This window comes from Carcharhinus amblyrhynchos, chromosome 15 (genome assembly GCF_965287045.1).
Source record: "Carcharhinus amblyrhynchos chromosome 15, sCarAmb.v2.hapA, whole genome shotgun sequence".
In the NCBI taxonomy this organism is placed as follows: domain Eukaryota; kingdom Metazoa; phylum Chordata; class Chondrichthyes; order Carcharhiniformes; family Carcharhinidae; genus Carcharhinus; species Carcharhinus amblyrhynchos.
Genome location: NC_137338.1, coordinates 38,385,895 through 38,401,497, shown reverse-complemented (window position 1 = coordinate 38,401,497; position 15,603 = coordinate 38,385,895). Strand labels below are relative to the sequence as shown.

At 40.9% G+C, this 15,603-nt stretch overlaps 1 protein-coding gene across 11 annotated transcripts in view; it reads right to left on the bottom strand.

The window, feature by feature from the left end:
• Window positions 1-15,603, bottom strand: part of caska (calcium/calmodulin-dependent serine protein kinase a) — a 417,836-nt gene that overhangs the window by 106,449 nt on the left and 295,784 nt on the right. The window lies entirely within an intron of this gene.

Genomic DNA, 15,603 nt, shown 5'->3' with positions numbered 1-15,603 from the left:
GCAACATGCTTGAGTACAATCTGAGTCACCATTTTTCAATGAAACAGCCTAATCAAGGCAGCAATTTAGCAATTGAGAAAAATCCAAGAAAAGCAGAGAAAAATCATTACCAACTTAAAAGTTCAGCAAAATATTTCTGTTCACACAAAAAGGGTTATGCTTTGTTTCATTATTATTATGTAGAATTATGATAATCGTATACTTGTAATATGGTTTTATATTCATTTCTGCTAAATGTATCTTTATTTTGAAATGTTTCTTCAGGGTTGAATTGCTTATCAAAAATATAGATGAATACTTTTTTTTAAGTTAAAATAGTTTAAATATATTTTGGTTATTGCCACAGTCAAATGGCGAATTCAACAATGCTAATACAGATTTAAATGCAAGAAAGAGATCAAAAAATGAGAAAAGTACCAAACTTTCCCTTTGTGCAGCGCATTGATAAGTTTCAGGTATAATAATGAAACACCCCTCTCTTCTAAGCTCTAAGGTACAGACACAGACTACATAGTCTCTCTTGATAGACAGCTCTCTTTTTCCCGGAAATAGCCTGGTGAATCTTCTATGGACTGCCTCCAATATTACTATATCCTTTTTAAGATGAGGCTACCAAAGCTGTATGCAGTATTCAGTTGTGGCCTCACCAAGATAAAAGGTAAAATTGCCACATTCCAAGATGACCATAGTCTACTCTCTCCTTTGAGGGGGAGAGCTGACTGGTCGTAATTTAACCTGAGGATCACCACACCTCAGGCAAGGGGCAAGTTTGAGAAGGCGAGGTTTTAAGAATAACCTCAGCCGGTAAGGGAATGAACCAGCTGTTTAGCCAACTGAGTTAAACTGACCCCCTATGTAATTGCGATAACACCGCCCTATTTTTAAACTCCAATCTCTTTGTAATAAAGTCCAAAATGCCATTTGCCTTCTTAAATACTTGTTGAATCTGCTTGCTAGCCTTTTCTGGTTCAGGCACGAGAACACTTAGATCCCTCCAGACTTCATTCACTTGCAGTCTCTCTCAATTCACATTATTCAATAATGATCATAATGATGAACGTTGCATGATTTATTTCCTACCCAGCAGTGGGGACAATTGCATCCCCTTACACTTTGGCTAGGATCAGTACTCTATAAATCAGATTTTTAATAAATATATGTTGAGCAGAACTTTATTAGGTTAAAAATTTTGACATTTTCAAATTCTAATTCGAAACAAAACATTCTGTAATGTACAATCAATTAAGTATTTGAACTAACATTCATTTTCTACTGAGGGTTAATCTCTAAGAGAACATGCTTAAAAAACTTAATAAATCACAAATTAAAAATGGTATTAAGATAACACAAACATGGCATGCAATTGGAATCTGACAGAAAGCCCTAAGCCCCAGTAACCACTGGCCGAGAATAAACTTACCAAACATAAACCCAAGACCAGGGATGTGAGGGAAAACACAGGTTCACTGAACTTGTGCTGCACTTCGTCAAGCAGTAAATTATCAATGTCAAATGTACAAGCAGCATAGACTTGTGTTGTTTTGTTTTTTACCAAACTGGTCCAACTTGAATCAGCAGCATTACTCTATACTTCGAGGTATCCTGTCTAATCTTTCACTAAGAGACAACTGTAGGTAAAAACTTGCTCCTTCAAAAACCAGAACTCTACCATATACTCAGAACTGATGAAGCCCAAATTATCTTAAGATATACAAATTAGACATAATGGTTCCTCTAAAATCGGACGAATAAAACTGCCAGCAAGTTAACAAAATATTCACATCAAAAGTACTGTTCTTAAGCACAAACAAATCATCTCTGGGCTTGAACTTACCTAAAGAACCTACAGATTTTTTTCAGTTAAACATTATCCATCTGAAACAATGCAACTTGCTCTTTGTCTGGATAGAGCCTTGACTGGACCTTAAATCAACTTGGGCTGCCTCTGGGCTGTGTGCGCAGCAGTTCTCACTAAGTCATTTACAAAACTATTCGTGCAGAACGCTTCCGAAAAATACAAAACATGATTATTGTTTCCTCCTGCTGTGAAGTTTCACTTGTTAATCCAGTGACAGCAATTCAGAGTTCTTCATGGCATCAGTCCTCAAAGAAAATACAAATCTTAAAACCTGAAAGCCTTTTGTGCACAGAGGTCTGGTCTCGGGACTTCTCACTACAGACAAAATAACTGTCGAAACAGACTAGCTCACTGACTTTTTACTGCCCCATTCCACGCAGGACATTTGGCTGGCTGGAAGCCAGAGACAGACTGAACAAAGCAGCTATGCAAAGTAGGAATGAGACGAGGGTGTGTAACATTTGCCTAAGCTTTGTTAGAAATGAACACAAAATATTCTGCACATTATAATTTGTGCACTAACCTTTGAGGAGAAAAATTTATATTACAGAAATTCAACACAGTCCTGTAAAAACCTCTACCCAAAACATAATTTAATAGCTCAAGTCTCAATGCCAGAACAACTTAGCATTATCAAATGATATGAAATAAACTATCCTTTGTCATTACCTCTGAATGAATGCATCAACATTGTTGCATTCTGCTTTAAAATACAGTTCCTCTGACAGGGGTTCAAAATTTCTAGCATTGGCTAAATGATATTCAAGTGCATGAGGTCAGTGAGGGTACAGTACCAGGCAGAGATGGTTTAGAGCTAAAGGAATTCTCCAACTGGCAGAGGTACAATTCTTAAAAATCCCTGCAAGCAGTACACTGCAACCCCTTTCAGTCCTTTCGGGGCAGAAACACCCGAACACTTTTGGTCACCTAATGCTGCAGAGTGTAAAAATAACTGTTGAAAACAAACTCAATATTAAATAGCTGAAATTAATGAAAAAAAATAGTTTTTTCTTTCCCAAAGTCCGAGACGAAACTAATAATTGAAAAGTACAGACAAATGTACACCACATAGCTGGGAAGAATGAGGCAGAAACAGTGGCAGTGAGGACTTTAAATGGGAACTTGGTGAAAATAAGAAGTTAGTGCCAAGCAGGAGATAAGCTGGAAGTAAGCAGTACAGAACTTGTGCTTTCTCTGGAGCTAAATTTTGAGCTCAGCTTAATTTTTGATTCACTTATCTGGGCTGATAGAGTGCCAGCAGAGACTAGGATAAACAAACACAAAGGAGAGAGTACAAATATGAGTGGTCTATTAAAAATATATGTGCAGGGAGTTGAATTAGAATTTGGTTTTCAATGTTGATATGACATGGTATGTACAGTAGGGACCAATGGCCACAGAAAGCTTAAAATAAACTTTCATAGATAAATCCTAATGTGCAGGAGGCCATTTGGCCCATGGAGTCTGCACTGACCATAATCCCACCCAGGCCCTACCCATATTATCTCCAGTATTTACCTTAACTAGTCCCCCTGACACTAAGAGGCAATTTAGCATGGCCAATCCATCTAACCTTCACATATTTGGAGCGTGGGAGGAAACCAGTGCAGCTGGAGGAAACCCAGGCAGACTTGGGGAGAATGTGCAAACTCCACACAGACAGTGACCCAAGCCGGGAATTGAACTTGGGAGGCTGGCGCTGTGAGGCAGCTGTGTTATCCACTGTGCCATCGTGCTGTCCTGGTGTGCACAAAAGGACTTGAACGAAGGATCACTACTCGCTTCCTCATTGACCCTAAGAATCTGGTCACCGCTGTGTAGAAGTAGATTTTAATGATATGAATCAATTGCCAATACATTAATTAGGACACAAACCAGGTGTTAGATATGTGCAGTTGGGGTTCACTGATAAATCAATTTTGACTAATGTCTGAATTATAAATGAAGGGGAATTGTTGTGCTATGAATATATGGTTTAAAAAACTGTTATGTTTTGGGACTGGGGTTAGGACCTTCTTTGCCCATCAATGGACTCTTCTGGCCTTGCTGAAAGTCAACGGACTTTTGGTTGGCCTGCTGCATTCCCTATGACAGGTGCCACCACAGAAAGGCTGGGATATCCAAGCCTCTTAAATATAGGGTAAAAGGAAGTGGGTCATGTGACTTGAACAAAGAACAACACAGCACGGCAAACAGGCCTTTCAGCCCAATGAGCCCGTGCCGCCATTTCAACATTGCGAGTCCCCTCTTCCACCCATGACCCTTGTCTACGCTTATGGCACTCCACATTGGAAACCAGATTGAGGGGAGACTAATTTAGTTACACCAATCAGCCTTGTTCTGAAGTCTGCCCATAAAAAGATAAGTGATGTGGACGTTAAATATTAAAGAGATGGCTGAGTTGGTTGCTACAAAGATGCAAAGTGGTCACATATGGAGACAATCTTTAAGTGAATAGGTTAGTAGACTCCAAAGTCCTAGCAAGCTGTGGAGCATGTTGGGTTGCAAACAGTAATGTTTTAAACTGTTCATTTACTTCCAAGACAAAAGAGAGTTGGGTATCAAGGCTAGCTAATTAGTATTTCTACCTGGATACAAAGCTCATGCAATTCACATCATGAAAATTGTTTTTGAGAGCGAATCTAACTTAACTCTGAAGCTCACAGACACAGGTATTTGCCAGGATACTTGGACTGAAACAATTGTGAGAACTCCCCTTTGAGCCAAGATCACATAATAGAATGCAATTGTAACGGGAAGAAAGAGTAAAGATTTCTAAAACAAACATTTGACAAAAGGTTGGATTAATTGCACATAGAGAAGGATGTGCTAGATAGACTAATACTATACATAAATAATAAAACTTGCACAAACTAACTAAACCAAATAATTGTAGCACTGTAGTTGACTGATATGCCACTCCTGCAAGATGTGGGAGTCTTGAGCACCAACACATACCAGTTAACTAATTCATATTGTTTGAACTCAAAATCCTGAAAATTTAAGATCTGCCTAAAATGAAAATGTTAATTAATTAGATAAAATTTAAGTCCAAATCTCAGTCATTTTATTTTCACTAACTTGTTAAGCAAAACAAATTCACCTCAACTAAAAATACATTGCATTTGAAATCCTGGACAAAACTGGATACTAAGTAATTTTCAACATATATCACATCTGGCTTCCTCTTCAAGTATTAGAACAATACTGAAAGTTTGTTTAATTTCAAGTTATTGTCTTGTGAATGCTCCCTCTGCTGATTGCAAAGCAGCACACTCAAATGTTCTCATATAACAAGAACCTGCGGTTCTTTTGACACGGTAAAATGTTCTAAGGTGCTTCAGAGGAGCAATTATCAAACAAAATTTGAGATTCAGTCACAAGAAGGCATTGCAGAAAAGATTCACAAAAATGGCTCCAGGTATGAGGAATTTGAGTTATGAAGATAGATTGGAGTGGTTGGTGCTGTTTTCCTTGGAGAAGTCTGAGAGAAGATTTTAGAGATGTTCAAACTTATGGAGCTGGGACAGACGGGGAGAAACTGCTCCCTTTGGAAATGGTTCGAGAACGAGAGGGCACAGATTGTACATCTGTAGTACAATTACCAAGTAACTGGCAAAAGAAGCAAAAGTGATACAAGGAAAAACTCTCATGCTGTGAGTGGTTAAGGGTCTGGAATGCACTGCCTAAGAACGTGGGGGAGGCTGGTTCAATTGAAGTATTCAGAAGGGAGTTATACTGTTATCTGAAGAGAAAGATTGTGCAGGGTTACGGGTAAGGCAGGAAATTGGCACAAAGTGAATTGATCATTTGGCGAGTCTGTGCAGACACATGGGCTGAACAATGACCTTTTGTACTGCAGCAATTCTGTGATTCTACGATTTTGAGATAATGAGATAGTAGATTAGGAAACAGTTATGTAGATTTTATGGATGTTTTAGGAATAGAAAGAAGCAAAGATGTATAGGGAGATCTACCAGAGCTTACAGCCTTTGGCAGAAGAAAGCATGGCTGCAACGATGTAGCGATTCAAATGGGGGTAATCAAGAGGTCAGAATTTGAGGGGGGCAGATAGTTCAGGATTGTAGGGCTGGGAATTATAGAGGTAGGGAAAAGGGAGATCATGGAAGAGTCAGCCCGACAGATTTTGGGGCAGAAGATTCAGAACAGGTTCTGCTATACTAAGCAGTGATAAGAAAGGTTGCTTTCAGGTTACCTTCTGAAGCATGGTGAGGATGGACCCCCACCAGTTCAAAAAAATGAAGCACGTGGAAAGTTACAAACTAAGGGGTCACTAATGGGTGTCTCACTACTGCAAGTCTATTTGAATACGTTCAGAAGATATAGGCAGGTGGGGCAGTGAAGAGTGATCCTGTCAAAGTTAACAGAAGCCTTGAGGACATTAAACACAAGAATATGTTTCTACTGAGAGTGTGGTGTAATATGTAAACATAAAATCATATCCCTTTTTAGAAGTTATCAGTTTCTACGGGGATCCTAACAGAATGCAGATGAAAAAAAACAAAAATGAGATACCAGAAGCAACAATATGGAAGCAGGAAGAGAAGCCAATGCAGTTGACATTTTTTGGCTATAACCCATTCGGTAAGAGAACCACGCAAGTTCTTCTCAGCTGGACAACTGCAGTGAAATGCTGGAGGAGGATAATATGGTTGACCATGTCAAAAGCCACAGAGAAACTGAGGAGGGCAAAGAGGGATAGTGTACCACTGTCACAGTAACATACAATATAGTTTGAGACTTCGGGGAGAGTTGTTCTGCCACTGTGACAGTGGCAGAAACGTGATTGCAAGATTCAAGCAAAGTGTCAGAAAACATGGACACATGTCTGGGAGGTTATGTTCAAGGACTTTGCAGTGGAAAGGGAAGTTGGAGATTTGGCAGTAGATTGCAAGGATAATAGTACGGAGGGAATGGTGATAGGACATTTGAAAGAGATGGGACAGTACTGGATGAGAGGGAACTGTTAATATCAATTAAGATGCAAGTCAGGAAAGGAAGTTCAATGGTCAGCAATTTAGTAGCAACAGGGTCAAGTAGCACGAGGTTGGACTCATTGTCAAGATGAGCTTATAGAGGACATGGAGGGTGATTGGAGAAATGCTTGTGAAAGATATGAATTGGGGCAGGGAGAATCTTTCAGGAAGTCTGGACTGGCAGATGATGGGAAAGAAGGGAAGTAACAGAGATTAGAAGATCTAATGGTATCTATCTTAGTGACAAAATCCATGAGGTACTTAAGCTTGTTGTTAGAAGTGAAGGTGGAAGAACACAAGAGGAGTTTAAGACATTGTGAAGAAGTGAAGCTAGGGGTTAGTTTTGTAATCTAGGATGATCTTGGAATAATTAACAGTTGTGCAGGAAGGAGTTGTGCAACGTCAGCCCCTTTTGCATTCATACAAAAGAAGGAGAAAGAAAGGGTGAGACAGAATCTCTTGTTATCAAAAGGTACTTTATCAACAATTAGAAATTGTCCAAGCTATGTCAGTATCACAAAGTCTCAAGACTCAAACATGCTCAAACTCTAACCACTCGATTTGAATACAGGGCTGCCACAATTTACTCAGAAGTTTTACTTCGATTAAACTTTAAAGATCATGCACCCTGAATTTAAATAAGCTCACATATTAACATGTTAAAAAAACAAAATTCCTATGTTCACTAACAGCTACACAACCTCCAAAACAAAAATAATACTTAGGGTACACCTTTGTCAATTTATTTGAAAGAGCAGCAGTCTGCAGTTTGGATGAAAGAAACAGAAGGCATCACCACCTTGAGGGGCCCTCCAACTTTTAATATTTCTCAATTAAGAAATCTCTTCAGCTGCCAGGCCATTATTGTGGAGAGGGTAATCCCTCCATAGGGTGACCTGCCACCACAGGTGTGGCTAAGCAAGAAGGAAAGGACCTCAAAGCCTCCCTGGAGCATTGGCTCCACCCTCAGTCTATTACCACAAGGCTGCCTCCAAGTTTAGCCCTGACACATCACAGATTCCAGTCAGTCTCTGACAGTTGGCCTGTGGTCATTTAATGTCCTTAGCTGATCACCGCACACTTGTGAACAGTTAACTCTTCCAACCCAGATCCTGAATCAGAGAAATTAGGAAGGATGGTGTCAGCAAACTGGCAATCCGGCCAGTAATGCAGATTTTAGTGCCTGCTCTCCTATTCATAGAATGGAGAAGAAAGCGCCATTGAACCTGCACCGACACTGACATCTTACCAGGACCTCTCCCCTGCCCTATCCCCGTAATCCTACACATTTACCATGGCCAATCCACCTAACCTGCACATCTTTGGATTGTGGGAGGAAACCCACACAGACATGGGGAGAATGTGCAGATTCTGCATGGACAGTCACCCAAGCCAGGAATCGAACCTGGGTCCCTGGCACTGAGTCAGCAATGCTAACCACTCTGCCACCGTGCTGTCCCCAATGTGCACATTGGACTAAAAATCCTTCCCCTGAATGATAATGAAAGAACAACTGATGTATAAGACTAACGTGCAAGAGAAAAGGTTCATTGCAAAAATCAGAGTATTAAACATTTATTAAACTTCAAATAGAGAGTTCATTCTATTGTTGAACAGTGGTTTCAGTGCTATACAATGAAAAAATATTTATAATTGCCTTATGACTTACAAAGCTGAGAATTATAAGGGGTTGATAATAAAATACATTAACTAATTTTAAGAGGAACACATGGGGCATCATATGCCAATGTAAATAAGGCCAAAAAAGATCCATTCAGATGTAGCATTATTAGATTTTTGATAGACAAGAGAATTAAGGGTTATGGGGAGAAAGAGGGAAAGGAACTGATCCACTTCAGATCAGCCATGATCTTATTGAAAGGCGGGGCAGGCTCGAAGAGCTAGATGGCCTACTCCTGCACCTATTTCTTATGTTCTTATCATTCCATTAATGATTCCAAGAGCTAGCAGAATTCAATAGCTGCTTTGGATAAAATTCTAAAAGTTTATCAAAGATTTGTTACCCAGAAGGAGTGGAAAAGAAACAACCAGCAATAAATTATAGAATAATTTGAAGATAAAGTCTGAATTGGCCCTTTTACTTTTTGTTGACCCACAGTAGAGCAGGTTTTGTTTCATCAGCACGAAAGACAGACTAATAGTTACATTGTGGTGTGTGGGTTACATTGTGGTGGATAGGTCTGCATGGCAGTGAAATAATCCTTCAGAAAATAATAATCTAGGCACAGACATGGACAGTGCTGCAGAAAAAACATTGTTTGGAATCTGCTAGCCCACTGATCTCCTCCAAATTGTACACTGCCTTTGAAATAGCTCATGCATTTTACAGAAAATTAAAAAAAATTAAACCCTCAAGCACCAGAGAAACTAAATATAACTATTTTAAAGATGCATCATCCTGTTATAATCCTGGGGGGGTGAAAAAAACAGTTCTTGATATGATCCAGTTAGGGATCAGTGTTTGTTTAAAGTAGACAAAGTTTGAAATTCAGGGCACTTGTTTGGCAAATAAAGCTACTAGATTCTATGGGTTTTGAACAAACAAAAATAAATTTTAGCGTGCACAGATAAAACGATTTACAATATTTATCTAATACTCTAACAATCAGATAAATTTGAGATCCATGTGAATTAACAGGGAAACCATGGTCGAATAAACAAAAGAAGCAATCAAGACAGATTTCACTGAATTCTCAACAACTACCCAGATTTTATTAACACCAGGTCAACTAATTGAAGCCAGTCTGTTTCACAAGGGATTCTAGTCTTTATCTTTGATGGTCTAGCCTTGGAATCCTCTCCAAAAGTCATTCCAACTTGGATGGTGTTGAATTGGCCCACCTTGCAAGGTTTCAATCTCATTTACAGAGGTTTTGTTCCTCTGGATTCCTGAGTCTGCACTCCAGCACTAACTCAGAAGCACGTTTTCAGCTCTTTAGTCATGCTGAGCACAACATCATTGCTCCAAAGGGGTACCTTTCCCCCAACATGCCGAAGCAGAGAATCACCAACTTCCTGTCGCTTTTTTCAATTGGTACAGGCTTCTTCTGAGCCCTCTCCACTTCAGGTCACTTTTCTTCTTGGATCCTCTTTCTCCTTAATTTTAAGGCCTCTTCCTGTCCCATGCCTGGGAATCTTCTCTTTTATGGAACTCTCTTCCAGAACTCATGAGCCCATTTTCATACAATTGTCTTTTGTGAAGACATACTGGCTCCACCCCTGGCCTGAAGAATGACAAAAGTGCTGGATTGCACACTGCCTGCTCTCAATCTGCACATGCACAAAACTCCCAAGGTTCATCAGATCTTGAGATTTCTGATCCTCCACTCCAAGAGAATACAAGTCTGGATCTCCTAACATCATCTCCCTCTTCAATATGATAGAATTTACCCTTGAGAGGGAGCATCTGGAATCAGATGTATTACAATTAAGTAAAGGTAACTACAAAGACATGAGCTGGCCAGAGTTGATTGGAAAGGGAGCCTAGCAAGGAAGACAGTGGAACAGCAATGGCACAAGTTTTTGAGAGTTATTTAGGAGGCACAACAGAAATTCATCCCAAGGAGGAGGAAACATGCTAAGGGAAGGACAAGGCATCCATCGCTGACAAGGAAAGTCAAGGCCAGCATAAAAGCAAAAGAAAAAGCATATGAAGAGACAGTGGGAAACTAGAGGACTGGGAAGCCTTTAAAAGTGAGCAGAGGCCAACTAAAAAAGCAATAAAGGGGGAGATGATGAAATATGATGTAAGCTAGCTAGTAAGATAAAAGAAGATAGGAAGAGTTTCTTTCAATATATAAAAAGGTGAGAGGGGGGCAAAAATGAGGCTGGAGAAGTAATAATAAGAAACAAAGCAACGGCAGAGGAACTGAATTAGTCACTTTGCATCAGTCTTCACGGTGGGAGACACCAATGGGATGCCAGAGCTCCAGAAGAGTCAGGGGCAGAGGAGAGTGTAGTGGCCATCACTAAGGAGAAGGCTCTGGGGAAACTGAAAGGTCTGAATGTCGATAAATCAGCTGAACCGGATGGACTACACCCCAGGGTTCTAAAAGAGATAGCTGAGGAAATTGTGGAGGCATTGGTGGTGATCTTTCAGGAATCACTGTAGAATGGGGAGGTACCAAAGAACTGGAAAGTATCTAATGTAGCGCTGCTGTTTAAGAAGGGATGGAGGCAGCAGATGGGAAATTAAAGGCCGATTAGCCTGACTTCAGTCATTGGCAAAATTTTAGAGTCCATTGTTAAAGATGAGATATAGGAGTACTTGGACATGCATGATAAAGTAGGACTGAGTCAGCACAGCTTTGTCAAGGGGAGGTCATGTCTGACAAATCTATTAGAGTTCTTTCATGAGGCAACGAGGAAGTTAGATAATGAGAACTAGTGAAGGTGATTTATTTAGATTTCCAGAAGGCCTTTGACAAGGCGCTGGATAGGAGACTGTTAAATTAGTTAAGTGCCCATGGTGTTAAGAGTAAGATCCTGGCATGGATAGAGAATTGGCTGACTGGCAGAAGGCAGAGAGTGCGGATAAAGGGGTCTTTTTCAGGATGGCAGCCCATGACTGGTGGTGTGCCTCAGGGGTTGGTGCTGGGACCACAACTTTTCATGCTATACATCAACAATTTGGAAGAAGGAACTGAAGGCACTGTTCCTAAGTTTGAGGATGATACAAAGATACGTAGTGGGACAGGTAGTATTGAGGAAGCAGGGGGGCTGCAGTAGGACTTGGACAGATTAGGAGAGTGGGCAAAGAAGTGGCAGATGGAATACAATGTGGAAGAGTGTGAGGTTATGCATTTTGGAAGGAGGAATGGAGGCACAGACTATTTTCTAAGTGGGAAAATGCTTAGGAAATCATAGACACAAAGGTACTTGGGAGTCATTGTTCAAGGTTCTCTTAAGGTTAATGTGCAGGTTCAGTCAGCAATTAGGAAGGTAATTACAATGTTAGCATTCATGTTGCCAGGGCTAGAATACAAGAGCAGGGATGCACTTCTGAGGCTGCAAAAGGCTCTGGTCAGGCCCCATTTGGAATATTGTGAACAGTTCTGGGTTCCATATCTAAGGAACGATGTGCTGGACTTGGAAAGGGTCCAGAGGAGGTTGACAAGAATGATCCTGGAATGAAGAGCTTGTTGTATGAGGAAGGGTTGAAGGCTCTGAGTCTGTACTTGGAGTTTAGAAGGATGAGGGGGGATCTTATTGAAACTTAGAGGATACTGCGAGGCCTAGATAGAGTGGATGTGGAGACTATGTTACCACTAGTAGGAAAAACTAGAACCAGAAGACACAATCTCAGGCTAAAGGAACAATCCTTTAAAATAAAGATGCGGAGGAATTTCTTCAGCCAGAGTGGTGAATCTGTGGAACTCTTTGCCACAGAAGGCTGTGGAGGTCAGGTCATTGAGTATCTTTAAGATGCAGATAGATAGGTTCTTGATTAATAAGGGAATCAGGGGAATGGGGAAAAGGCAGTAGAATGGGGACAAGAAAAATATCAGCCATGATTGAATGGTGGATCAGACACGATGGGCTGAGTGGCTGCTCCTCTGTCTTACAGTCTTGGAAGAAAGCAGCTTCAACACAGGTGGTCAGGAAGGCAAATGGGATGCTGGCCTTCATAGCGAGGGGGATTGAATATAAAAGTAGGGAGGTCTTGCTGCAGCTGTATAGGGCATTGGTGAGGCCGCAGCTGGAGTACTGTGTGCAGTTTTGGGCGCCGCACCTGCGCAAGGATATTTTGGCCCTGGAGGGAGTGCAGAGGAGGTTTACTAGGCTGATACCGGAGTTGAGGGGATTGAGCTATGAGGAGAGGCTGAATAAACTAGGCTTGTACTCGTTAGAGTTTAGAAGAATGAGGGGAGATCTCATTGAGACGTATAAGATGATGAATGGGATGGATAGGATAGAGGTGGAGAGACTCTTCCCGCTCAAAAAAGACAGTAGGACTAGGGGGCACAGCCTCAAGATAAAGGGGAGGCGGTTTAGAACGGAGTTGAGGAGGAACTTCTTCACTCAAAGGGTGGTGAATCTCTGGAATTCTCTGCCCGTTGAAGTGGTGGAGGCTGCCTCGCTAAATATTTTTAAGAAGCGGGTTGATGGGTTCTTGATAAGAGAGGGGATTAAGGGTTATGGGGAGAGGGCCGGAAAGTGGAACTGAGCCACAACAGATCAGCCATGATCTTATTGAATGGCGGGGCAGGCTCGAAGGGCTAGATGGCCTACTCCTGCTCCTATTTCTTATGTTCTTATAATGAAGGATTTTTTTTTACACAAAATGCCTTTTAATATACAGATTATTACATACTATAAAAACTTTAAATTTCATTCTACAAGTACATAAAGGTACAAAGGCTTACCAAAATGAAAGTACATGTGACAATAGGATTAGCAGAATTTAAACATCATAACTCAGAACCTGTATTTGCACTTACACCCTTTGAATGCCAACAATGACATGTTTGTTTCCCCAGTTTATTTACGGTCAACCAAAGATAATGAGAGTATATTAAAGTTTTCTTTAGAAACATCTTGACCAGCTTGTATTTCTATTTTGTACCATGGTTTATCAACCTTTCAAGTTTTACTGTAAACAATACTCTGGTGGCCTTTCATTCCTCACATATGGATGCATTTTAATCATGTTATATGTGACCAATGGCTTTCCCGTGGATTTTAGGTTTCTCAATTTTATACAGAGCAACCTGGGTTTTATTTCACTCTTCTGTTAACAGAAACATACCTTCGCTGGATCCTTTGGGTTGGCAACAGAAACCATGTATGTCTGACTGGCAATGCTCTTCAAAATAATACAAACATAACACACAGGAGCAGAAATAGGCTATTTGGCTCCTCGAGCCTGCTCCGTTATCCAAAAAGATCATGACTGATCTGTCTGTGTTTCAAGGTCTACATTCCTATCTACCTCCGATAACCTTTGAATGCCTTGAACGAGACTTTATCTATCCCCGCCTTAATAATATTCAATGACCCCGTCACCACCACCTTCAGAGTTCCAATGTCGCACTTCCCTCAAAGAAAATTTTCCTCCTCATCTTGGTCCTAAAAGGATAACCCCTAATTTTAAAACTTCTTCACTCACTCCCCCCATTACAGTTCTTATTGTTTCATTATTTTGATCAAGACCAGATGGATAAACCTCCACCAAGAAAATTTTCCTTTTTACTCAAATTATTCTCTTTTCTATTCCTCTAGATTCCATATGGGCTTACAAATAGAAAATCATTGTCTCCTTGCTGGTTACATGATTTAGCATACCCATGTGCCAGAACTGTTGCTTCCCATATTAAAAAAATCCAATCGTCTTCCATGGTGACCCAATAGCTATTGGGATGCTGTTTTCAAAATTCTTCCAGTATTATTAGCTCTCTTACATTCTCAAAGGTTGGTTCCAACTTCATTGATTGAAACAATCCATGAAACAGCATTTCTTCCTAGTAAATTCTACAATTAGTTCATTTGTTTCTTCTTCAGAGTCTAAAATTCCAACTAATATGCTTTAGGGACAAGCTCATGCAGTTATAAAACCTCAATTTGAAGACTGTTCTTCAGAAAGGCTAAGAAATACATCCAGAGCCCTCCTGACCAAAACACTTCGCAAAATAAGAGTCCATGTGCCCTTTGGCCACGTTAACTTGGCAGCCACCTTTTTAAATGAGACAAAAAATCTCTAAACTCCATCTTCAGTGCATTTAGGCATGATGCACAGACTCCTCGTTATATCAAAACTCGCAATGGGCTTGATTCCTTACCTGAAGTGCTAGACTCTAGTTCACCCAATAAATTAAGCTTTTGTCCAACTAGCTTACGCTATCAGGTATATTCCCTATCTTGAGTTCAAGTTCAAGCTTTCATATTTCCATTACTTTGCTCTATTTACTCTTTCAAACTTTAGCTTTTTTAATTTGTCTATCCCTTTCCATCTCAAGATACTTCATCTGCGACCGAATTCTAGCTAATTCAACCGTATTACCATCTGGACGAACTTCTTCTAATTCCACATGTTGTGCTTTTACCTCATTTAAGTTAGCTTTTTTCGGCACAGCTTTTAACTCTTAATTTTAAAAAAGTCTGCTAATGTGATTAGCCTTGGTTAATTCATTGCAGAAGACATTCCGGTCGCCAGGGCTGCTCCCGAGCCCCCTCCGGTCGCCAGGGCTGCTCCCGAGCCCCCTCCGGTCGCCAGGGCTGCTCCCGAGCCCCCTCCGGTCGCCAGGGCTGCTCCCGAGCCCCCTCCGGTCGCCAGGGCTGCTCCCGAGCCCCCTCCGGTCGCCAGGGCTGCTCCCGAGCCCCCTCTGATGACCAGGCCATCTCCTGAATCTTCTCTGATGACCAGGCTTACCCTGGGCTCCCTCTGATCACTAACTACAGCCCTTTTTTGGCTCTGAGTCTCTTGTTCTGCTCCACTTTCATCTTAACTTTGGGACCACTCCCCGTCCCCTGCCTGGTTCTTCCAGATTATGGCTTTTTGCTCCAGATCAAATGAGAACTTTGCTGCTATTTTCTTTTTGCCTGCCCTTGGCCTGAAGAATTACAAACCGCTGGATTGCGCACGTGCTGCCCACTCCCGCTCCATGCATCAGGAAAATTCGCAATGCCTATCAGAACCTGGACTCCCTGCCCCCCTACTCCACGATTCTATTACATTGCCTTGCCAATTATTTTACATTATGAATTCAAATCAGCATCTGCTTCTCCATG